The 26,092-nt window shown below is 36.9% G+C and overlaps 1 protein-coding gene across 5 annotated transcripts in view; it reads right to left on the reverse strand.

The window, feature by feature from the left end:
- Positions 1-26,092, reverse strand: part of LRRC4C (leucine rich repeat containing 4C) — a 1,189,111-nt gene that overhangs the window by 578,009 nt on the left and 585,010 nt on the right. For 4 of the 5 annotated variants that reach the window (XM_045485014.1, XM_045485011.1, XM_045485013.1 and 1 more), the window contains one exon: positions 3,600-3,722. The gene's annotated coding sequence lies outside the window, so the exon portion shown is untranslated. Of the gene's footprint in view, positions 1-3,580; positions 3,723-26,092 lie in introns of all 5 variants that reach the window. The other variant, XM_045485012.1, reaches the window with a different exon arrangement.

Raw genomic sequence — 26,092 nt, forward strand, 5'->3', positions numbered from 1 at the left:
CTATATCTATAGCTTTCAATTTCTCTCTTATCTCATCTTATAAGATGAAAAACATTGCCTTTATATATGTTATCTTATTTATTCCTTACAACCTGGTGAACCAGCTAATCCTATTGCCATTTTAAAAATGAGAAAATTAACTAGAGATGTTATGTAATTGTGGAAGTTCACCATAGACACCCAAAGCTTAGTTTGAACCTAATTTCTGTGTTCTCCGTTGAGTGATTTTGTCCCTGAGTCCTCAGGTTATTCCAAAAAGCACTTCCCCATAGGCATACATCACCGGTGTGGGGCTCTACTTTTCCTCAGGATGAATTCAAAGCAGCTGGATGTGTATTCAATTTTAATCAAGCAACTAAACATTTGTTTCTCTTCCTTTCTCCCTTCTAAAGTTCTTTGCCTCTGACTTGGCGGGCCATCTGAGTATACTCTGGTGCTCTAAGATTTGCAGTCTCACTTACCTCTGAGGATAAATGCAACCTCAATACTTGCTGCAAATGTTTAAGTTCTCAACATTTTCAGGAATAAAAATATCACAATTAAATACGAGAAAATATACCAAGGATGCCATATTTACTAGCAGGTAGCTTGAGTGATACTGCTACTACTGTTAAGAATTGAATAATGAGGGGTGCCTGGGTGGCTCAGATAGTTCAGCATCTGAGTCAATTTCAGCTGCTCAGGTCATAGTCTCACGGTTCATGAGATCAGGCCCCACGTAAAAGAATTGAGTTAATGAGCAAAGATGTAACTTTTCTCCTCATTTTTATTTTTTGTCCTCTAATTTTGTTCTGTGACCTGTAAGGCCCATTTCACTTGCCAACAATGAGAGTTTCTCTAGCAGTTTTAAGAAAATAGTTTATTAACTTATAATGTTTCTCCCTTCAAATCTCCTAAAATACCATGGATATAAGATACATACTTAGGTATAAAAAAGATAATCTGAGAGGCACTAACATTTCTCGTAAAAATGCAAATTAAAAAAATTATAAGCTCATGGATAAGTGGGGTTCACAGGTAAGAAAGTGAAAGAAATCAAGTCTGAAGTCATAGACCATCCTTTCATTATTTAACATCTATAGCTATAAATAGTTTAGTCTAGCAAATGACTGAAATAAAATTAAACTTTTGTTATAACAAATATAATGTTTACTTTAGGAAAGGTATGAGCCAGAAATCAGTTTAGTCTCTCCTTACTGGTAACTAGTCTCTGTCATCCAAAATGTACACAGCCCATTACACACCAATATCTAAAGTGGTTTGGGCTTCCCCCCATCCTAATTTCCATGCTCTTCAGGTGCAATACAATAAAAATGAAGGTCATAAATTTACTTTAGCAACTTCTTAAATACATCCTTCATCTCTCTCACTCTCACCTCTCTCTCCATCTCTCCCTCTTAAGTGGCATGCTCAGTAAGTCAATGAGATTTTTAAAATAAAGTTACTCTGCTCCTCTGTAATTCAGATATATTTCTAAGATTTAGTGCTACTTGTCAGCTCAATTCAGAAAAAAAACTCATCCTTTGTTGAATCCATGTTAAATGGGAACATAGAAAACACACGAATGTTTTCATAAGATGAAATAAACAAGTATACTAAATACCTGTTAACTATATACGTTGACAAGTCTTTTTATTCAACATTTATTGAGTTAGATACCTCCCAAAGTCATAACATACATATATGGAGCAGATATTCTCTGGACAAAATCCATGTCTACCAAGTGTTACAGTACAAATCTATAGACATGATAATAGAGTCACACACTAGATGTCATATTAGCACATATGTGGGGTATATTATTGCAGCCAAGAGGCTGCAACAGGCAATGATAGGCCAAAACAAATTCAAGTAAGAGTTCTATATGTGCCTGAGTTTTAAAGAATTTAAAGGTTGAGCAACATTTTTTTCAGATTGAAAAGAGCAAAGACAGTAAAAAAGAATATGGGAAGGTCCTGAAAAGTTAAGTAACTAATAAAATCGGGGCAACACTAGAAAATATAGAAGATTAAGACTGCAACCATAAAGAGTGGCTAGATTACAGTGGCTCTTAACTGTATGATAAAGCAGTGTTTGCCAAAGAATTCATGATGTGGAATCATGTTATCTAGAATGGATACCCTATAAGTGGTCTGGACAAGGTTAGAGGCAGGGGCAAATTTATTCCATTGGCAGTTTTTATGCAGTATGTTCTCTTTTGAAGTTAGTATTCACAAATTAGAATTATTATAAAATATGATTTTATTACCTTATAGCCCTAGAGAGACATTAACACCCTATTGTGTGTCAGCTCAAATACTTTAATGCTTTCTATGATAATCACCTATTCCCATATATGTAAATTTGAGTTCTTTTGTCAATTTTGATTGGCTGAGGTGATCACAAAATTCCACATATAACCATGTTAGAAATTGGATGCTAACACTTAACTAAAGTGCTAATTCCTTTCTGATGTGTCTGCGCTGGCTGCAGGATTCTCTCTGAGGTGAACATGAGATCCAAGTCCCCATATTGCACATGCTGCCTTAGCTAAAGGAAGCCAAGGGGATTCTCCCCTAGGACCACTTCAAGTAGAAGCAACCAAAAGAACTTCCAATCAAGAGAACATACTGCATTGTCCTAAAATCTCTGTAACACACATCTTCCAGGGACTCAAGTCTATGTATTTAAGTCTCACATCAACAAAGCTTTCCATTTAAATAGTCCCTGTTGGGAAAATGCATTAGTGTTTGCGATCTGTTAATTATAAATAGGCAGACTACTAATTCCTCCTGTAAGGTTTCCAAGACATCCTGTGAAAATTAATCATGATGGATTTTTTTTTTTTTTTTTACATTTTTGTTTCTCTCCAATGGCTAATTATAGCTCCAATGAGTCTAATAAGACTGTGCCACAATGCTTCTATTGATAGTCTTTAGAATCACAGGAAGCCTAAGGCCCAACTTATTTAATCAGAGGTCTTGATTTGTTTGGAAAATTACCACAATATGAGCTGTAATTTGTCACTCGGGGCCTATGTGATGAAGGGCTGTGAGTCCTTTTGTTTTCCTTGCTCCGGATGAGGATTATTTAAAGATTTTCCCCTACCACGAGCATTCTGGTATAAGGGAATACAGCACATGCAGCTACTTTGGGGGTAATAAAGCAAAATATCTTGGTTTAAAAGAGCATTGTATGCTGTTGATAATAAACTGTAATGATTTTACAGCAGTCTCCTCTAGTAAATACTGTGTCTGAATCTTTCACATTTAGAAAATCATTAAGTTATTCTCTTGAATCAGTTAATTTCTCCCAAGTGTTCTTATATCTTGGGAGTCCAAGAAGTGTTGCTTGAAAATATGAAGAATTAGAGTTGCTTCTGAACATACAGAATATGAACCAAGCATAGTGCTGCTGGAATGCATAATCCCATATGCACGTGCACTTCCTGTACTCCAGATGCAACTTTGCCCTGGCTTCCATAAAATCACCATCAGAAACACTTAGAAGAAATATTATCTGTGCAAAAGGTTCGCAACCAACAGAAAGGTTATATTCCAGTTGAAAAAATATTTAGAAAATGAATATGCAAGTAATTTACCTTTTGTAATGAAACACACCTGAATTTCATGAAGTCCCTCTGTTAATTCAGTGAGATCTGTAGGTGGATGGTGCAGGATGGGAAATAAAGCTGCCTCATGAAGAGAGATGATCTTCTCATGCTAGACTCCCTTCTCTTCCTTCTGGAACAGAGAATGAATTGGGTTCAGTATGGTCTCCTAGATAGCAAAGAGGCTACTCATGTTTTTTTAACATTCAAATGGAATGTGATGATTCAATGCATGGAGGTAAAGCCCTGCAATCTCATGAGTTTTGTTCTAGCTGGTAAAAAGGCTAGGGCTTTTTTTCCCCTCTGGTGGCTTTGGTGAACTCATCTTTGTTTCCCTCGCTCCACCAAGTAGCTCTGAAGCTCTGCATACTTTTCGAATTTACACTTAACATAACTCTAAGAATCAATCATTAGGCAATAAACTTCAAATGTTTTACTACTTCTCCAACATGTGGCCAAAGATATTTCTACTCTCAGCTCTACTCTAGTGCTTGTTTAATTTGATTACTGGGGAAAAAATGACGTATTTCATTATTTTTATCCATTGAAATAATTATAACATCCATAGAGATGTTTCCAGGAGGAAGTAAAAGAATGGAATAAGGTTTCTCTGTATGATTAAAGTTTATTCCTCAACAATGATAAGCAAGTTGAGCAGGCGTGTGGGCTAGTGGGAAAAGAAGTTTAATAGCCAAAGAAAAGAAATGGCCTTTTTTGTTGTGTTTTAAGTCCAAAAGGAGAGGTTTAAAAATGTTTGAATTATCAGATATCTCAGTTCACTCACCTTTGAAAGAATCAACCAAAAATGCACAAGAACACAAGAAGTTACAAGAAGCTACAAGAAGTAATGCAAGGTGTTTCTCAAAAACCCTTAAGAAATAATGCAATTATTATTGTTTAAAAGTTTTAGGGGCTCACAAAAAAAAGAAAAAAGAAATGAGTAAGAAATACTTCTTAGTAAGCTTTGCTAGTTCCTAAACTAAGTAAATGAAACTATTCCGTTCAAAAATGACTGCAGTTAAAAGGAGTTTATCTAAGCAACTGAAAGAAAAGAAGAGAATTTTCAAGTCCATCGATCTAGTACATAGTAACATCATCCTTATTATCAGTAACAGTAACAAACTACATCAATATACCCAGTCATAAATTGAAAATCTATGCATGGATTAACTGATTTAATCTTCACAGGAAACCAAATAAATAGGTCAGTACTACTACAGCCCTTATTATGAATCAGGAAACTTGAGGCACAGAGAGGTTAAGTATATTGTCTAAAGTTATACTCTTAGGAAGTGATAGAGCAAAGGTTTAAAACAAGACTGTCTAGAAATAGAGTCCATGATTTTAACCAGGAAGTGTGGTATATATTTTAAAAGGTATATACCAAAATGTTATCAAATTGGATATACTTAACTGGTGGAAATGCTGGTTGTTTTCAACTTCTTTGTGCTTTTATGTACTTTTTACATCATCTATTACAAATACAAATACTTCTAGAATTAGGAATAAAATATCTTGAATATACTTTTAAAGAACTCTTACTAGCTTCCACACCTCTCATTTACTTTCATAAAAAAAAACTTTAAAAAATAAATGTTCTTTTTCCAAATATGCCCATTTCTGTATTAATGTCTTGTGTTATTAAACCAACAGAGCACTGAAATAGCCTTCATCAGGGAAGTGGTTCACAAATCAGTCCCCTATAGATGGCATAATCATAATTCAGAAGTCTTGCATTAGTTGAAGGGCAACCAATACATGCTAAGAATCTAATAATGAAAGACGTATAGACACTGGACTATAGATTTTGGGATATTTGGGGAACAAACATGCAGACAAATAAATAAGTTCAACAAATATAAAGTACAAAGATACTTTGAAGTTAGGAATTAGAGCGATTCTCACAAAAGCCAGCAGAAGGTGGTTGGGGAGATGGGTGAAATAGATAAAGGGATTAAGAGGTACAAACTTCCATTTATAAAATATGTAAGTCATGGAGACAGAAAGTACAGCATAGGGAATATAATCAATAATCTCATAACAATATTATATGGTGACAGATTGTAAGTACACTTATCATAGTGAGCACTGAGTAATGTATAGACTTGTTGAACCAATATGTTGTATACCTGAAACTAATATAACATTGTATGTTAATTATACATCAGTTAAAAAAAATAACATCAAGAAAAGTGATCTACAGGGACTAGGGGATGTAAGAATGGTCAGGCATATGTTATTTTCCTGGATAGCCTTACTAGCCATCATGTCTCTAGTTATCCATTATGAGACTCACAATTCTGCACAGTGTTACCTATAAAAACAAACAAACCAAACCAAACAAAAACAAAAAATACCTCTTCATTCGTATAGGATGGAAGGGAGAAAATAGAAACTATATCAGTCTGTGAAACTGGGAAATTCCAAATAATAGGTCTCTCTACTACAAGCATTACAAGTGCTAACGTCTAAGGGCTCTTGGGAACTATTAGGCAAATCTATGAGACTTATTTCTACAAGTAAAGCTGTTAGAACATTCAATTATGTTCTTTAAGAACAGTAGTGAAACCCGTCAAATAATCTAGGGAAGCCAGAGCTATAAGAAAATCAGATCCTGACTCAAAGTCTGTAACCATAAGTTAGTGCCAAAGCCACAAAAGGTGACAATATTAGTAAATAAGGTTTGGTATCTGTCCTGGGAGCAAGTACTGGACAAATGACCCAAGAACCATGTACTGAGTTCTAATTCATTTCTCTTGAAATAGCTCCCACTTTCTTCCTTCTACCTCCTCAATTCTTCATTAAACAACACACCTTTTACTAAAGATAATTTCTCTACTCCAACCCTTCCCACCTAATTTAAGATTGAGGTTCTTCATCTGTGTTTTCACAATGGTTCCTTCCCTTGGTAGCACTCAATGACTTGTGATCTTACAAAGCAATGACACACTCTAAAAAGAAATAGATAGATATAGATATAGATATAGATATAGATTAGATATAGATATAGATATAGATATAGATATAGATATAGATATAGATATAGATATAGATATATTTCACCAGAACACTGCAGCAGAGAATGCAAAATATTTAGCAATGATTACCAGGTATGGAATCTTTATTTCTCCATACTCATTTTTGTTACTATTAGAAATGCAGGAAAAAAAATGAACATAGTAATTATGTAGAAAGTCACAGCAGAGTTATTTTGTGTCAGGTAGAAATTTTTGCATAAGCAGTTTAAAAAAGAAATCCTTCCATTTTCTTATAAAATTAACATGTTTATTTGAGGAGAGTATTTATGATATATCCTTAATTATCAAAATAGAAGTAATATAATTGCAAATATTTTCAAAAGAAAAGTCATATATTTTATTCTTGGGTTATAAAAGGCCAATTTTGATTTCAGAAAAAAAAATGTTTAAAATCTTCCAATTAGACCTGTAGGATTTTAAGAAATAATTATGCCATTTTCATCTAAGAGAAAAGTAGCAAAACAAGTTAGGTAAAAATTACCTAAGACAACTGGTAGTTCAAAGAAAAATGTGTCCTTTCCTCCTATGTTCCTAAAATAATAACATGAAAATATATTATTTTAAAATTTAGTATTAGCATATGTTGAGTATATGTAGGTCCCCCAAATGATGATTTTCTTCAAGAATTTTTGGAACTTGAACATAGGGGTACTTTGGTATTATACCCAGGCTTTGGGGATCTACTTTATAGAAAATACGTAAATTTCACTAGTCACTTCGCATGCCTTGGGTAGGGGGTCTGGACAATAATCAGGGTGGCAAAACCATTACAATAAAGGAGAGAAAAGAATAAATGTCTCATTGCCAAAGGAGCCTAAACTCAAGAACAGAGCTGTACCAGATGTTCAAAATAGTATGGTCATGCATTTTGTCAAGTTACATGTCAAGAATATAGTACAAACTGAATGTCTAAGTTCACAAAAGTTCACATAAAGAATGCTGATTTTAAAACAATGAATGAGTTTGGAAAGCAAAAGAAAAATAATATGTTAGGATGAGAGAGATCACTTTAGCTATGTTGTGAGGACATAAACTTTTAATTGATGGGATCAATGATTTTGTGATAAGCAATGAGACTCAGTCCTGCAAAAGCCCAGGGTCTTTAGAAAAGTTATAATAAATGAAGAGTTTGTATTTAGAAAAGTTAGTGTAAAAGAGAGCAATGAGAATTAAATATGACAGCTGACTTGGGGAAAGCAGAGGAATAAGGAAGGCTCTGATGGACCACCATAGATACCATACATGATAGGATTCAGGCAGTATCGCTGAACAAATTGGATCAGTGGGCAGGCAATAGAGAATAATTTGGATACAGTGATACCAGATAGCTTTTAAGAAAATGAGAATTTAAACAATGGTAACAACCGTGGAAGAACAGAATACTTAAGAAGGGAGACTATTAGCAAATCTAGGTGAAAATCAACAATGATGAAAGTCTGATGAAAAATGACTCTAAAATTTTGGAGTAAGAAAGAAAGAAGAGTCTGTGATTGGGATATATGAATGGAAATGAAGAGGGTGAGGTGGACCGAGGTAGGCAATGAGCTAAAATGAGGTTGGTTTTGAAAAAGTATGTTCCAGATTAATATGAGAAATCTGAGAGAAGATATTCTATGGAAAATTAAGGTAAGGTCCTGGAGAGATGGTGGGAAATCTAGTTAGAAATGCATATTGGAGGGGCACCTGGGTGGTTCAGTTGGTTAAGCATCTGACTCTTGATTTCAGCTCAGGTCATGATTTCAAGGTTTGTGGGAACAAGCCCTGCATTCAGCTCATGTTGACAGTAAAGCCTGCTTGGGACTTTCTTTCTCCCTTTCTCTCTGCCCCTCCTCTGCTCACGCATGTGTGCTTTCTAAATAAATAAGTAAACAAACAAACAAACAAACAAACAAACAAAACAGAACAAATGTAGATCTGGAAACCATAGGGATTCTTGGTCGTAAATGAAACCATTAAAGCAAAGAGATACACAGAAAAGATCTATGAGTCTTAGAGATAATCCACAGTTAGCAGGTTAGAAAAAGAACAAAAGAATATCTTATTAGATAAACTAAAATGGTAACTTTGGGATCATCTAGGTGGCCTTGTCAGTTAACCATCTAATTTCGGCTCAGGTCATGATCTCGTGTTTGGTGAGTTTGAGCCCTGCATCGGGTTCTGTGCTGACAGTTTGGAGCCTAGAGTCTGCTTCAGATTTTGTGTCTCCCTCTCTTTCTGCCTCTCCCCTTCTCATGCTTTGTCTCTGCCTCTGTCTTTCTTTCTCTCTCTCAAAATAAATATTAAAAAATTAAAACTAAAAATAAACAAAATAAACAAAATAAACTGGTAACTTTGATACAAAATCAAAATATATTTCCAATTTTCCATAACTCACCTATAAATAATGAGTAAAAGGGAAATAAATACATGGAAAATTACTTTACACTACTTTAAGAGGCTATCATGTCTTTCTTCAAGACATTGAGTCTTTTTCCTGATCCATTAGCTAATATTATTAATCTTACCTGTAAATAAAATTTTGGACATGGATTTTCATTTAGCCTGACCAAAAAGGGGGGAAAAAAGTGTGTTTATATAATGGCAAGCTTCTTGGGAACGGAGGATCAGTATTTGCTGGTTATAGACAAAATACTATAAAACACCGTGTTCCCTCTAAATGAATAACAAATTAAAACGTGACCATTGTTATTAAGCTAAATTCCTTCAAGTGTGTAGGAGTCAAGCTCAGACTTAGAAATACTATTATTAATTACAATGTCTTTTTTTCCAAACATTGGAACTTGCATCTGAGCAATGGGATTCCGATTCTGTCTGCCATCTGCACTGTTGGCTCTTCATCTCTACGCATGTGGTTTTCAGGTTCCTTACTTGAAATGATCTTTGTCCTTTAAACAAAGGGCTACAGCCCAGGGTCTGCAGGTACAAGATGCTGGCTTGCAGCATCCAACTAGTGCGCATCAACCACAGAAGTTTAACGAATCACTTTCTTGCCTGCCCTTGACCTTGCCCAGAATGCTCTGTGTGCAGGAATCAAGAAACCTGTGAGGCCATATGCTGGGAGTCAGCCTTTGACCGTTTTCCCCCATCCAGCTGTCGCCCTGAAAGTAACATCACACACACATACATTTTTCATACACATGCAAGTGTCTCAAATTTTGGCCACAGGGAACCGTATTCAGAAATTATATATTGGAGTTGTTCAAAGTGAGATAATTTTCAAATGTGGAATTTGGGAGTTGTGAGTAATCATAGATACTCTCTCAATTTATATGATCTAATTTTGATTCTTAAAAAAATAAATAACAATATGCATGTAATAAAATCAATAAAATATACAGTAGATGCATAATAAAAGTCTCTGTTTCTCTCTACCTAGAAGTTACCAGTATTAGCAGTTTCTTTGACATCCTTCCTTTTATATGCTTATAAACAAATATAGTATCCTATCATTCTTGTAAATTGAAATCATATAATTTATATTATTCTGCTTTGGTTATAGTTGGCAAAGAAAGCTAGAATCTTTGCACATCAACACATACGGGCTTACCTCACTGTTTTCAAGGACCATATAATATTTCACTTTACAGAATTATTATAATTTATTTCACCAATCCCCTACTACTGGACATTTTTAATTATGTTCTTTTCCCGATAATTTTCTCCTATCCCAAACAATTCTATAATGTTTAGTTTTGTGCATCTTAGCATTGTTTTGCGATTATATATGTGGAGTAAAATAGTATCAGGGAAGTTCTGTGTTATCCATTTGTTTTATTTTTATAGCTTATTTTATTTTAAAATTTTTTAAATATTTACTTTACTTTTGAGAGAGAGAGAGAGAGAGAAAGAGACAGAGTGCAAGCGGGAGAGGAGCAGAGAGAGAGGGAGACACAGAATCTGAAGCAGGCTCCAGGCTCCAAGCTGTCAACACAGAGCCTGAAGGGGGGCTTGAACCCACAAACCATGAGATCATGACCTGAGCCGAAGTTGTATGCTTAACCCAATGAGCCACCCAGGCACCCCTCCATTTGTTTTAAATATAAGCAGCAGCATAGTAGAGTTAAAAAATAACTGACTTTGTAGTCAGGCTGACCTCAATTTGAATCAGTACAGTCACTTACTTCTCTGAGTTTCTTTTGCATAGAACAACCCTTCTCTGAGTCTCAGATTTCCTCCTTGCAAAATGGTGATAAGTCCTTCACAGTGAAGATTTTGAGGTTAACTATTTTAAAAGATACCATAAGTAAGTATGTATTCCAAAACTCACAGCTAAGAGAGAAGGTAAGAGGAGGAAGAGGAAAAAAGAACAATCTCTAAGTTCAGAGCTTTAAAGTCAGAATTGGACTAAATGTCAAGTCATCTCGATTTCAGATGAATGTTTTTCCAATTAATTGCACTGAAACTTTCTAGGCTCCATTTCATCATTTGTCTTTGCCCATTGATTATGAGGGTATCTTCACCTTGTCTGCCCCACATGGTGCAATGGCTAAGAAACTTTTGGCAAAGTCCATATAAACACCTGAAAGAAGTCTAAGCAGAATAGGACTGTTTTGTTGCTCTATGATCTCTTCCAACTGGGGAAGTTTTTAGGACAACGCTCAGCCATGACATCAGTTATGGATTGAGGGAGAGGCTTGACTGTGGTCACAGATGATACACACTTGATCAATACCCATCATCTGTGAATCAGGGTGGTGACTGGCTGGTTATTAAGAAGCATTCACTCCAGTGACATTCACCTTTGTCTAAATTTACTCCTTTAAAATGCCAGACTTTCAATTTTGAATCAGACTTTCAGAATTTTCAATCAGACTTTCACATTTGTCTGAAGGAGATAATCATCATTGTCTTGAATATATATATTCTTGACAATGGCCTTGTGAACTAGACAAAGGAATTGCTAACGTTTATGTTGGGGGGGGTGTTGAGGAAGATAACTTTTAGAGGCATTAATCAATTGGCCCATATCTTTTAGCTCCAAATTCACTTTTCTTTCTACCATACAATACTGAATGCCATTGTATTTTTTTCATGTTTATTTATTTTTGAGAAAGTGCAAGTGGGGGAGGGGCAGAGAGAAAGTGGGGCAGAGGATCTGAAGCGGACTCTGTATTGACAGCAGCAAGCCCAACATGGGCTTGGACTCACAAACCACAAGATCATGACCTGAGCTGAAGTCAGGTTCTCAACCAACTGAGCCACCAAGGCACCCCTACCATTGTATTTTAATACAAGACAATGATGATCTGGTCACAGATCTTCCTCTAGTTCTGCACCCTTAGCTCTTTTTGGAAAAAGTAGCCTCCATTCATATACTTTCAGTAATGCCACACTGAATATAACACAGACTGCTCCACATGGCTATCAAACCTCTCCTTTTTTCAGTCCAGCATTTATGAATAGCCTCATCTCTATCATCTGTGAGCTTCAGGCTCATCAGACCATGTTTCTGTCTCTTAAATATTCCATGTACTTCTTCACTGCCATGCCTTACCTACTGGCTTTCCTTCAACTTAGAGTTGCTTTTGTCCATTATCCACCCACATAAATTATATTTTTCTTTCTAAGCAAAGCAGATAAAATCTTGACTGAGAAGCCCTTCCTGATTCCTACAGTCCAATGAATTATCCCTTTTGCATAAAGAAAAACAAATACATACATACCTATAGTGAACTCACATATTTTTCTGCCTGTCTTAAAATTCTTTATATTTCACCTCCCTGACCAATTAGAAACAATTTATGTGCAAGGCTCATAACTGTGTCCCATAAGAATTGAACACCTACCTAGGCATATTTACAGTTCCCTCCAACTGGTGTGCTCTTCCTCACTAGGCCCTATCCAATATTCAAGGACCAGTGGAATACCTCCTTCCCCATAAAACCTGCTCTAAGTTCCTTTAGAGAGACATATTCTCTTTTGAATTCCAATACCATTTTAGGGCAATTTCCTCTCTTTTTTTGGTTAAATGTTTGTTTGTTTGTTTGTTTGTTTGTTTATTTATTTATTTATTTATTTTGAGAGAGGGGGTGGGGAGGAGAAAAAGGAGAGGGAGAGAGGATCTCAAGCAGGCTCCATGCTTAGTGCAGAGCCATACGTGGGGCTCTATCCCACAACCTTGAGATCATGACCTGAGCCGAAATCAAGAGCTAGAGGCTTAACTGACTGAGCCACTCAAGGGCCCTGGAAATTTCCTCTTTCTTATACTACAGTGGTTTTAGGTATATTTCCATTCTTCCAAAAGATTTGAGCCAGCATGTAGGCGCAGACTACACCTATTTTGTTTAGCACTGTATCTTCAGAGTCTAAGGCACAGGAGACACTCAACAACATATATGGAGAAACATAATCTTCTCGCTCAAATCATCTATGCTTATGTCTAATACATTTTAATCTTTCAGTGACTCTTATTCAGAATTCAGTAAGTTTTATTTTTAACCATATGCAATTACCATTCCCATGGGCACCTGGGTGGCTCAGTTGGTTGAGCGTCAGACTTCAGCTCAGGTCATGATTTCAGGGTTCGTGGGTCCAAGCCCCACTTCGGGCTCTGTGCTGATAGCTCAGAGCCTGGAGCCTGCTTCAGATTCTATGTCTCCCTCTCTCTCTGTCCCTCCTCTGCTTGTGCTCTGTCTCTCTCTCTCTCTCTCTCTCTCTCAAAAATAAACATTAAAAAAATTAAAAAGAAGGAAATTACAATTCCTCAGTTCACAAACAGTTGAGTATATGCAATTTCATTTGGTTCAACCTAAAAGTTATGGGTTGAATGGAATGATGGATAGATAAATGAATGAAAATTCCTCACAGTTGTAAGTCATGGCATGCGTGCATTATAAATCACAATAGAAATATTATTTCATTTGATGGAAAGTCATTGGGAGGTCAAGGAGGGAGAATTTGCATTAAAGTACGTCACTCTCCTACATGGAGAAAAACACATTTCAAATACATCATTAGCCACAGGAGGATTAGTACAGAGTACACATCCACCAGGCTTTTTTACCACTACATTCATTTTCCTTTGTGTTCACCAAAATGAAAAATCCCTGTACCTGAGTAAAATAACAAGCTTGCGTCTTCCTTTGTCCTTCCCTGGTGAGCATTTCAGTTAGGAGAAGTCATTTTGCTACATTCCATTCTCAAAGCTGTGCTGGAGAAGCCAGAAAATCACAACAGCTCAGAAGTCAGGCCAACTGTACACGTCAGGAGACCACCTTTGCTATGGGACATATACACAGCAGTTGCATAAAGGGTGTGCATTGCCCATACTTTTTAGCTGACATTGGCCTGGCGTGTCCCAGATACCATTAATGAGCTGGGTTTCCCTCCACGGTACCGACAGGCCTTTTTGGAATTTACTTCTGTGTCACTGCAGCATTGTGTAGAAATTAAGGCATGGGTTCTAGAGGTTGAAATCACAGGGTTCAAATCTCATTTTGTAATTTTTGCTAAATTTTGCAATCTCTCTGCACCTTGATGTCTTTATTTCTAAAATTATTTAAAACTAAAGTTATATTATGGGGCACCCAGGTGGCTCAGTCTGTTAAGCATCTGACTTCGGCTCAGGTCATGAGTTCAGGTCATGATCTCACAGTTTGTGAGTTCCAACTAGACTCACTGCTGTCAGCCTCCCAGCACAGACCCTGCTTCAGATCCCCTGTCCCTCCTCTCTCTGTCCCTCCCTCACTTGTGCTCTCTTAAAAGATAAATAAAACATATAAAACACTAAAGTTATCGTAAAGGTTTTTGGGACTGTGATAATGCTTTAGAGGAAGCCAATTTAACAGATTCTCTGTTTTATAGTGGGTGTTTAATAAATGATAGTTTACAAAAACCTTTCTGGTTCCCTTCTACATTGTTTAATATTTCCCTGGACTGAGAACAGAGGTCCACATATACTAGATGCAGAGATGGAATACAGAAACCAAAGAATTTAATTTAAAAAACCCAGAAATTGAACATATTGCTTGGGAAGCAATAATAATAAAGTAGAATAAGAGGAAGCAACTGCAGAAAGAAAAGGAGAGAGAGAGAAAGAGAAGAGGAAAAAGCTACATTTCTTTAGCACTCATTGTATACCACAGACTGAGTCCCATTCTTGTGTTGAGGATCATATAATAAAGTAGACTAAGCATTTCAGAATAGAGAGAGAATAGAAAAGACATAAAAAATGAGAAAGAAGAGATGAGAAATTTAAGCATCAGTCCTGACAGATTAATATCCTGATAATAAAGATTGCAGAGACCATGAAGAATAAACATGGAGGGAAGAAAATGATCAAAATAATATTTCAATTTCACAGAAATAAAGAACATACATTTCCAGGTTTAACGGACACTCATGTGCCCATCACAATGGTTGAAGAAAGGCTCACACCAAAGAACATCTTCATAAATTTCAAAATATTGGTGGGAGAAAAGAAAAAGCTGAAGAAACTTTTGAAGATAAAAGACAATGCAAAAAGGATTCAGAATTATAATGGAATTGGAATTCAATAAAATACTAAAATCTAGGGTAAAAAATTGAGTAACTTCCTTCAAAACTCAAAAAGAACAGGTAGGTGGCCTCCAATACTTTAGCCAGCCAAACTACCAGCTAAGTACTTAATATTTCTGTGGTATTTGATATATGGCAGGAACTGCTGAAAACATACTACACATATTAGCACATTTGATTCTTCAACAGGCCTAGAAGTTAGGTATTATTATCAGTCTCATTTTACATATGAAGAAATGGAGTGACGGAACTCTTAAAAATAGTGTGTCCTAAAGTCATACCATGCCTATGTGTGAAAACCAGAATTAAAAAAAAAAAAAAAAACACAATCTCGCTTAAACCAAAAATAATATCCTGCATTTTAACCAAAAATAATAAACTACTAGCCAATCAACTATTGCCTCCATTAGGTGTGGCTTTATCATCCTAAGCATAAAACCACTTCATAATAAATTCAAGAGAATGTTTTCCCAATCTGTAAATATGTACTTCAGAAATAATTATAGATTGCCTATATGGTTCTTATTTTTTTCTTGCTACTTAAGTATAATCAGGTAATTGATCAAAACCTAACTTTAATTATTATATGGATTTCTTTCTATTTCCCCTTCCCAATGGTCTTTTTCTAATTTTACTAAAAATATTAACCTTCTCATAGGCTCCATTTTCTTATAAATTTGACGAATGTGTCTACACACTGAGCTCATCCTTGCCCTGACTTAAAATGCAAACATATTCAGTAGAATAAGAAATATTTCAGTAGGATAAGAATATTTCTAAAGCTTTGGTTTAAAAACATGCTTCCAAGAAATGTGACTTTTCCAGTGACCCAATTATTCTTTAAGCTTCTCACATCCCCAGGATGTACACCACCTAATTGAAATAGTTTCATAACCACCCTTGTTCTTCACATGTTTAGTGACACCACTCAAAGAAGCACATCAGTCACCTGGCTAATAAGCATTCTCTGAAGCCCATGGAAACAGAGGGAAATTCTCCCTTTATTCTTCCACTGTGAATTATGTTCCCTAAGCATGTATTATTATTATTCTTATTACCCAGTTGAACTAGTATAATTTGCAGTTGGATAAATCATAAGCCAGTGGATTCTCAAGCCTCCCCAACTTATTACGTTACTTCATCCAAAGATTTTACAGCAGAGAGCACTGGGGATATTACAGATGACTCAAAATTATATATTTTTTTCCTCTCTCCAAAAGCTGTAAAAGTGCAAAAACTCCTATGCAGAAAACTCACATAAATAATTAGCACTGCATTGCATTGCTCAAAAAAATATTTAAAGTAATCCATAAAAGTGCAAGGTTAGCTCACTAGAAAGTGCTGGTGTTTCCTAGATATTCAAATATATACTGGTTCCTAAATCAATATTAGAGGTAGACAAGACATTTTTAGGTCTAGTCACCCAGGATCCAACACCCTATCTTATAATAATAATACTCTAATGGATTGGGGAATATGGAACCCATTCTCTGTTCAGACCATACTGTAGGGGACACTCTCTTTACTTTATAACCCAGATTGAAGGCTGAGTTTAGCTAATCCACAATCCCATTACCTGGCTCCCAGAAATGCTTTAGCAAAATATACACCCCCTAACTTGACCTAGCTAAACAAGAACTTTTGTTCAGTACTTGGGAGAGGAGAATGATTAGGGATATTACAGATTTAAGATTCTTAGAAGAGCTATGGTGAAAGTATGTTGCAAATAAAGCAAACCCACAGACTTAAGTTCAGAAGTAAAAAGAGAGTGAGGAAACAAGGTCTGCTCACATCACTTGACCTATTGGATCAGCCTCTGGAATTTTGAATTTTGAGAGCCATTCATTTTTAAACCAGATTGACTTGGTTTCTCAGGTCCTTGTTAAAAAAAAAAGTCTTAATATTCTACTTGACATGCAATTATGAGGGTATGTAAATATTTGAGCGACAGATTTGTTCATACATGAAACTAGAAATCCTGGGTGTACTAAATACTAGTTTTGGGAGTGTGGAGATAACTAAGGCATTATTTCCATCCTCAGTCTACAACGGAGTTATTTTCCCAGGATCCTTGTTGAGGTTCTTCACTATCTTATATAAATTTCACAAAACCCATGGATATAGTTGTCAAGATTCTAATGCTCAGGCAAACAATATTTAATTTCAGTTTGGTCAAACTATTGCTAAATCAGTTCAGAAATGTGAGATGTATAGGGTTCATTAGATTGTCAGATTCATTGTTTATTTTGAGATTACTCTTTCAAAAATTTTTTTGTTTTAATTCCAGTACAGTTAATTTACAGTGCTATATTAGTTTCAAGTGTACAATATACCAAGAGGTTGCTCTTTTAACAAATAATAAAGTTTCATTGTGTTTACACAGGATAAAGCAGAGTCCTAGAAATCAGATTCCTGTTGTTCTGGCCTTGCTACTTGACAATGGTAAGTTTCCTGAACTTCTAGGAAAACCAGGGCCCTACGATGTCCCTAATGTCCTACCGCTCACCTTCAGTGCTATAGAGTGATAATTTCTAGATGCATAGGGTTTCTCTTGTTTACATTAATAAAACAGAAAAAAGCTTACCACCATTCTTGTTACCTGCTGCTGTGTAACAAGCCACATCAAAATGTGATAGTCATGAGAAAACAAAAGAAAACAAAACAAAATATTTATTCTGCTCATGAAGCTGCATTTCAAGAAGGGCTTATTTTGTTCCACTTTGTCTCAGCTGACTGGCTTGAAGAATAGGGCTGAAATCATCTGAAGGGTCACATACTCATTCAAATGTCTGGAACCTGGGATGGAAGGCTCCAGTTGCAGTGGGGTGGGGGAGGGCAGGGCAGTTGGCGTTCCTTGGGTCCCTCTCTTTCTCCATCTCCATCTCCTTCTCCATTTGTTTTTTTTTTTTAATTTTTTTTCAACGTTTATTTATTTTTTGGGGGGCAGAGAGAGACAGAGCATGAACGGGGGAGGGGCAGAGAGAGAGGGAGACACAGAATCGGAAACAGGTTCCAGGCTCTGAGCCATCAGCCCAGAGCCTGACGCGGGGCTCGAACTCACGGACCGCGAGATCGTGACCTGGCTGAAGTCGGACGCTCAACCGACTGCGCCACCCAGGCGCCCCTCTCCTTCTCCATTTGAGTTGCTCTCCAGCTCCAGCTCTACCATCTCTATCGCTGAACTCTCTAGCAACACAGATGCAGGGAAGCTAGACTTCTTGCATATCAGCTCGGGGCTCCCTTGGCACACGTTCCAAGAGAGAGGCAAACAGAAGCTACAGCACCTTTTCTTGTTTTTTGTTTTTTAATTTTATTTAAATTTTAGTTAACATATAGTGTACTACTGTTTTCAGGAGTAGAATTTAGTGATTCATCACTTACATATAACACCCAGTGAACAACAGAACAAGTGCCCTCCTTAGTACCCATTACCCAGGTAGTCTATCCCCCACACACTGACCTCCATCCACCCTCAGTTTGCTCTCTGCCATTAAGAGTCTCTTATGGCTTGTTTCCCTCTCTCTCCTTGTTTTTGTCCCTTCCCACATGTTCACCTGTTTCGTTTCTTAAATTCCACACATGAACGAAATCATGTATCTCCATCTGACTTATTTCACTTGGCATAATACACTCTAGCTCCAACCGCATTGTTGCAAATGCCAAGATTGCATTCCTTTTGATCACTGAGTAATATTCCATTGTATGTATATACCACATCTTCTTTATCCATTCATCAGTTGATGGACATTTGGGCTCTTTCCATAGTTTGGCTATTGTTGCTATAATGCTGCTATAAACATTGGGATGCATGTACCCTTTCAAATCTATATTTTCTATTCTTTGGATAAATATTAGTAGTGCAATTTCTGGATTGGAGGATAGTTCTATTTTCAACTTTTTGAGGAATTTCCATACTCTTTTCCAGAGTGGCTGCAGCAGTTTGCCGTCCCACCACCAGTGCAAGAGGGTTCCCTTTTCTCTGCATCTTCACCAATACTTGCTGTTTCTTGTATTGTTAATTTGAGTTATTCTGACAGGTATGAGGTGGTATCTCATGGTTCTGGTCAACTAATCCTCGACAAAGCAGGAAAGAATAGCCGATGGAAAAAAGACAGTCTCTTCAACAAATAGTGTTGGGAAAACTGGACAGAAACATGCAGAAGAATGAAACTGGACCACTTTCTTACACCATACACAAAAGTAAGTTCAAAATGGAAGAAAGATCTAAATGTGAGACAGGAAACCATCAAAATCCTAGAGAAGAATACAGGCAGCAATCTCTCTTACCTTGGCCATAGTAACTTATTACAACACATGTCACTGGATGCAAGGGAAACAAAAGCAAAAATGAAGGATTAGGACTTCATCAAGATAAAAAACTTCTGCACAGTGAAGGAAACAATCAACAAAACTAAAAGGCAACCTACAAAGTGACAGAAGACATTTGCAAATGTAGCACCTTTTTTGATTTACTCTCAGAAATCACAGAGCATCATCTCCAATGCAAACTGTGAACTAAGGCAGTGACATAAAACTGCTCCCTTTTAAGGAGAGTGGAGATAAAAACTGCCTTTAATGGAGCAGTTCTGAGATTCTAGAAAAGTAAGTGAGATCATAAATGTTACAGCCATTTTTAATAAAGACATCAAGATCACCATACACAATTATATGTGAGTCGCATGTATCTGCATATTTTGACTTTGGTCATTTCATTTCATTTTAGTTCCACAAATGTCTGCATCTGATTGCTATATGTAATACTAGAAACAGTCATTATTTCTCAAAAACACAGCACCATGCAGGTAGGAAGAAAGGCATACCCTAGTTTTGTGCTAGAAGACAGAGAGAAGCCAGCCTCAAATTTGAAAATTTCCTTCCTTTACCCACATTACAGAAAATTAAAGAGGACTTCTGGATTTGAGTTGGGTAGAATAAAAAAAAAAAAATCTCTCCTTTTTTCTATAATTCATCAAAAATAGCTACATGAAGGGGTGCCTGGGTGGCTCAGTTTGTTAAGCATCCATCTCTTGATTTCAGCTCAGGTCACGATCTCACAGTTCATGGGATTGAGCCCCATATTGGGCTCTGTGCTAACAACATGGAGCCTGCCTGGGATTCTCTCTCTCTCCTTCTCTCTCTCTGCCCATCCCCTTCTTGCTCTCTCTCTCTCTCAAAATAGATAAAATTAAAAAAAAAATAGTTGGGGCGCCTGGGTGGCGCAGTCGGTTAAGCGTCCGACTTCAGCCAGGTCACGATCTCGCGGTCTGTGAGTTCGAGCCCCGCATCAGGCTCTGGGCTGATGGCTCAGAGCCTGGAGCCTCTTTCCGATTCTGTGTCTCCCTCTCTCTCTGCCCCTCCTCTGTTCATGCTCTGTCTCTCTCTGTCCCAAAAATAAATAAACGTTGAAAAAAAATAAATAAAATCCTGCAAATATGATTTAAAAAAAAAGTTACATTAATATTACATTTGTAATGACCCAAGTGGATGCTTTCTTTGAATTTTTGTTCCTCCCCTTTAAGAAAACTGGATGTGGTTGTCTTCAAAATATGCAGCTAACTTTCTAGGCACCTCCCTCAACTTTGTTAACAACTACTCTCCATGTGCCACACAGCTTTCTCCAATACACTGACAAGTTGTCAATAACTACAAGACCCAATTTCACAGACTGTCAAGAGATAAATTTCAGCCAGGTCTGAAGACAATAAGACATTTTATTTTGACACTGTAATGGGCTGGTGCTACTTGTCCCGTGACAGGCTACAAGGGTTGGCTCTCACCTCCTGGTTTTTATCATCACCCCAAACCCTGTGATCATAAGTCTATCTTTTAAGAAAGAAGGACAAAACAAACCGGGAGCACACCATTTGTTTATTTCATCCTCTAGACTCCCTCTCAGTATTGATGGGATTGACTGTGAGAGATAACACCATCATTGACCTTGGTGTGTAAGGAACAAATAAGTTGTATACTCCTAAGGTCTCTCTGACAGGACAGAAGACTTGAGGACTGTGCCACCCCTTTCTGTGGCACAATTAAAATCTCTTCTGAAGAGCAAACAGAGCTGTCTTCTGAAATTGTAAATACTATCAAACTAGTGAGCACTGCAGGTCTCTGACCTGACTTTTATGGGTCCTTTTGAACCTCTGCTTTTCAGCTACAGTATCACATGTTCACAGTAATTCAACATCTCAATCTCAACTTGGAGAACCAGCATATGGCAAGAAATACAAAATGGTGTTCTATTTGTACAGGACCTTAGGGAGAGCTGTAATTTAGAAATCATCAACTTGCTTGATACAGCATTCAAAGGTACCAATAAAAACCTTTGTTCCTGCCTCTGCCTGAGTATGAACAGCTTCCAATACCATGGCTTGTGGCATTGTTTTGATTATCTGGAGTAACACAGGCATCAGACACATCTGGGTCTAAATCCCGTTTCTTCTAATTACTAGTTAGTTCTATGGTCATGGGCAAGTGACTTAATAATAAGTGTATTGGTTTCCTTATTTATAAATAGGAAGAAGGATAGCTGCCTATGTAAATTTCTCAAATTGAGACACAGAAATGGTAATTAATGAAAACTCAACACAGTGCTAAGTAATCATCTATTAAATGAGGGCAATAAAAGTAATAAAGCTATAAGTAATAGTGTATCTTATGTTGTACATTGGAATATACCACTATGTCATCATTCAGACTACTACAGATTTACTGTCCATCTTGGCTTTGATAAAAATGATAACAAAACTTATGAGATGATGAATATACTAGCATTTTCAGAAACATGTTTCCCCATCCTTACCTGCTTATTACTATCTCGAGCATCTTTCTTTGTATAATCTTCACTTATCCATCACCCAAGTCAACCAGAGTTCTTGTTCTCAACTCTAACTCCCCACTGCAGGTGTTGTAATTTGATTAAGCAATTAACATATATCCTCTAATTTTTGTTTTATTGTTTATGCTTTCCTTTCATCTTCCCTGAGCTATTATGAAGGAAGGGATGTTCTCTGTACTCCCTGCCCACTTCTCTGCACACTGAGCATAGCTAGAAAATCATGAAGCCACCCTGAATTGTCTCATTTTCATGCATGCCACCAACCCCCAGGGGCTCCTGGCAACCCTATTATCTAGCCTTTTCACTATTTAGATGAGTGTTTCCTGCCTTCTCTGATCTCAGCAAACCTTCAAAATCCCCTTCTCTTTCCTCTCATTTGATAACTTGCTGCCTCTATCACTAAGGAGGATCAATCAGAGAGCTCTCCCAAGCTCCCACCACAGACACACAGGTATCCAAGCCCATACACCTTTCTTCCTGTGGCTATGGTTGATGGGCTGCATCCACCCCCAAACCTTTCACTTCCCAGCCCCTCTCACCTCTTAGGGGATACTACTTCAACAATTTTTTTCACTGCTGGAGAAATCCCCTCAGTGTTCAAACATACCATTATAGTTCTATCTTTTAAACCATCCCTCTCTGAACCCCATTGCCCTCCAGGCACCATCCCATTTCTCTGCTTCTCTTTATAACAAAACTTCTTGAAAGAATTTTCTACACCCTTTATCTCCAATTAATTCCCTCCCTTCTCTCTTATACTCACTCCAACCAGGCTTCCTCGTCTATCATTCTACTGAACTGCTCTTGTCAAAATCAAAAATGACCTTGTTCCAAAGAGCTAACCTACACAAAGCATCAGTTTCTTTCTCTCTCCTCCTCAAAATCTTTTCTAAACTTGGTCTGAGAAGACTCTACTTCAGGGCCTTGAACTCACAGATTCTACTGCTCGGTAACATGGTGTTTTTGTCTGTACCTTCGAAGACTTTTACATCGCCCCACCTTCCAGTCCTACTGATAGGCCTTACTTGTTGTATTTTTCTTCATAGCACTTTTTCCTATAAACTATTTTACTCATTTGTTAATTTACTATACGTCTGCCTCCACCCCTTTAGAATAAAAGCACCACCAAGAAAGGAGGGTTTTCTGCTTGCTTGTTTATTCCACTATTGAAACTCCAGCACCTAGGATAGAAATTGACATACAGTAGATGCTCATTAAACATTACATTTTGAATAAAATAATGCATTTATCTCCCTATCCCTAGATCCCAGCATCTGTCTTACAAAGCGTAGACCCTCAGTAAATAGTGGTTCTTCTGCAATTTGTTGAGCCATGTTTATATTATTCTCCCTACCATAGGAAGTTTTCCAAACTTTTATGACCTTCAGGATTGGAAAGATTAAAATGTAAATAATGGTTTGAAGTGGCAAGACTGCTCATAATAAAGATTTTAAAAAGTCTTTTAATCCAGATCCTATCCAGCTACTGCTTCATCTACTTATTTCCCTTCGTAGCAAAACTCTTCAAACATATTGTCCCTATTCATCACTTCCATTTCCTCACCTCCTGTTTATTCTGTACCAGCCTCAACACTGATTTTCATTTCTACTATTCCACAGAAATCACTGTTGTCCAGGTTGCCAGTGACCTTTTGGTGGGCTCATCCAATGTTGCCTTACCTGCCTTATCTTATTTGGGCTTTTGACAGCAATTCACATAGGTGAATATTCTCCTGTGGAAATACTTTCTTCTCTTTGCTCTGTGTCAGTGCGGGTTTCCCATCTTTTTCAACAGCAATCTTTCAGTTTCCTTTGTTAGCTCCTTCTCTCTTTGAGCTATGAATATGAGAGCAGTCCAGTGTTGGTCCTGGGCCTTCATCAGTTCTTTATCCACACTCTCTCCATGATGATCTCATTTTGTCCCATGGTTTGAAATCATATCTATATGTTAATGATTCCCCAAATTCTTTCTCCAGCCCTGATCTCTCTTGTGAGTTTAACCTCATTTATTAAACATAGCATTTTCTATTGGATGTCTAATAATCATTTCAAAATAAGTATATCTCAATGGAACTCTGGTTCTCACTTCTCATTTCTGCAATCCGCTGTTTCCCTTGCCTTCTTCATCTTAGTCAATGGCATCAATACCTACCTAGTGTCTTACAACAAATACTTATATATGATTCTTCACTCTACTTCCCTCATCCCCACACTCACTCAATCAATATACCTTTTTGGTTCTATTTCCAAAAATATATCACCCAACTCTCCTCAATTCCACTGTAAGCAACCTAGTCTAAGTTACCATCATGGATCATGTGGATTGCCACCATAGCTGCCTAAATGATTTCCCTATATCCTTATATACCTGTTTATAACCCAGAGCAATTTTTCTAAAAATATGTATCAGATAATAACATCTTATTGCTTAAATACTTCAAAGTCTTCCAAGTTCACTCAGAATAAAATCCAAACTCTTCTCATTTTCTGAGAAGTCTTCCATAATCAGACCTCTGCCTTCTTTTCAAACCTTGTTCTTTATATTCTAGAAATCCTGGATTTCTTTTGGAACCTTTAGAGGAGCACTCTGATTCTTTCCTCTGGGTAGTTGGACTTGGTCTCCTTTCATCTGGAGGTGCTTTCCCAAGCTTTTTTCATGTTTCTTTTCTTCCCAATGATCTCACTCCAAATGTGACCTTCTAAAACAAGCCTCCCCCAAGTCCATTGCCTAAAGCATCAAACCATCTTCCCCCTTTATGTACCCTAGGTCTCATCACTATTACAGTTCCTTACTTCATTTCCTTCAAAGCAGCTAAGATTGCCTCACGTGGTCATGCCCATTATATTTAATAACTGCTGAACTGTCCTCTCTTACAAGAATGTAAGTTTCTTGTGGACAGGAAACTTGACTATCCTATTCATAGGCATTTCCTCAGAGCCTACTACAAGGACATAATCATATGGAAGCTATCAAACATGTTGTTTTTTTAATGTTTACTTGTTTGTTTACTTGTTTACTTATTTGTATCGAACATGTTTGTTTTTTTAATGTTTACTTATTTACTTATTAATCAAAAAGAGAGAGCACAAGCAGGGGGAGGGGCAGAGAATGAGGAGAGATAAAATCCCAAATAGTCTCCATGCTGTCAGCACAGAGCCTGACATGGGGCTCCATCCCACAAACCGTGAGATCATGACCTGAACCCAAATTAAGAGTCAGGCGCCTAACTGACTGAGCCATCAGGATCCTCAAATATGTTTTGAATTAACATATCAATGGCCATGGTGGGTTTCACCCTTGGGTTCTATGTCCTCGTGTGTAAGATGGGGAGAACAATACCCACTTTGCTGGGATGCCAAGAAGAGCAAATATATAAAAGCCAGTGTAAATGCTATGGTTCCTTCAGAATACAACAATAATTTTTATTTTTTTAATTAATTAATTTATTTTGAGAGCGAGAGAGAGAGAGAGAGAGAAGGGGAGGGGCAGAGACAGAGGGAGAGAGAGAGAATCTCAAGCAAGCTCCGCACTGAGGCTCCAATTCATAAACTGCAAGATCATGACCCGAGCCAAAATCAAGAGTTAGATGCTTAACCTTTCGAGCCAAGCAGGTGCCCTAATAATTATTAATGAAACTTAGTGTAATTCCAACCTACATGTATCCTTTCTCTCTCATTTCACTTATCATCATTGTAACTATTTCCTGGTTTCTTATGCAATAGTTTATATTGTTTGTTAGCTTAGGTTATGACTTCCCAAAGATTATTAAATTCAATAAATGCCAAATATAGTGGAAAATGAGATGCTCACTTTTATTATTAGTCCTAATTTGTAGTAATAGAATGGAGTGGAAAGCTCACACGTTTTTAAATCACATATAAACAGGTTTCTGTTTGGGTTTCACAAACATTACTAGTTATGTGAGGTAGGCCTCTGACTTAACTCTCTTATTCAAAGTCTTTTCATTCATAGAATGGAGATAGTTACATACATTTTTTCAACATACTTATAGAAGACGAGTGCTTAATAAGTAGCACCTGTAGTATCAATAATAATAGTAAAATAATAATATCTTATGAACTAAGCTTCAGCAAAGAAGCTTTGTTTTCAATACACCATTGCTTTTTGTTC

This window comes from Leopardus geoffroyi, chromosome D1 (genome assembly GCF_018350155.1).
Source record: "Leopardus geoffroyi isolate Oge1 chromosome D1, O.geoffroyi_Oge1_pat1.0, whole genome shotgun sequence".
NCBI classification, from domain to species: domain Eukaryota; kingdom Metazoa; phylum Chordata; class Mammalia; order Carnivora; family Felidae; genus Leopardus; species Leopardus geoffroyi.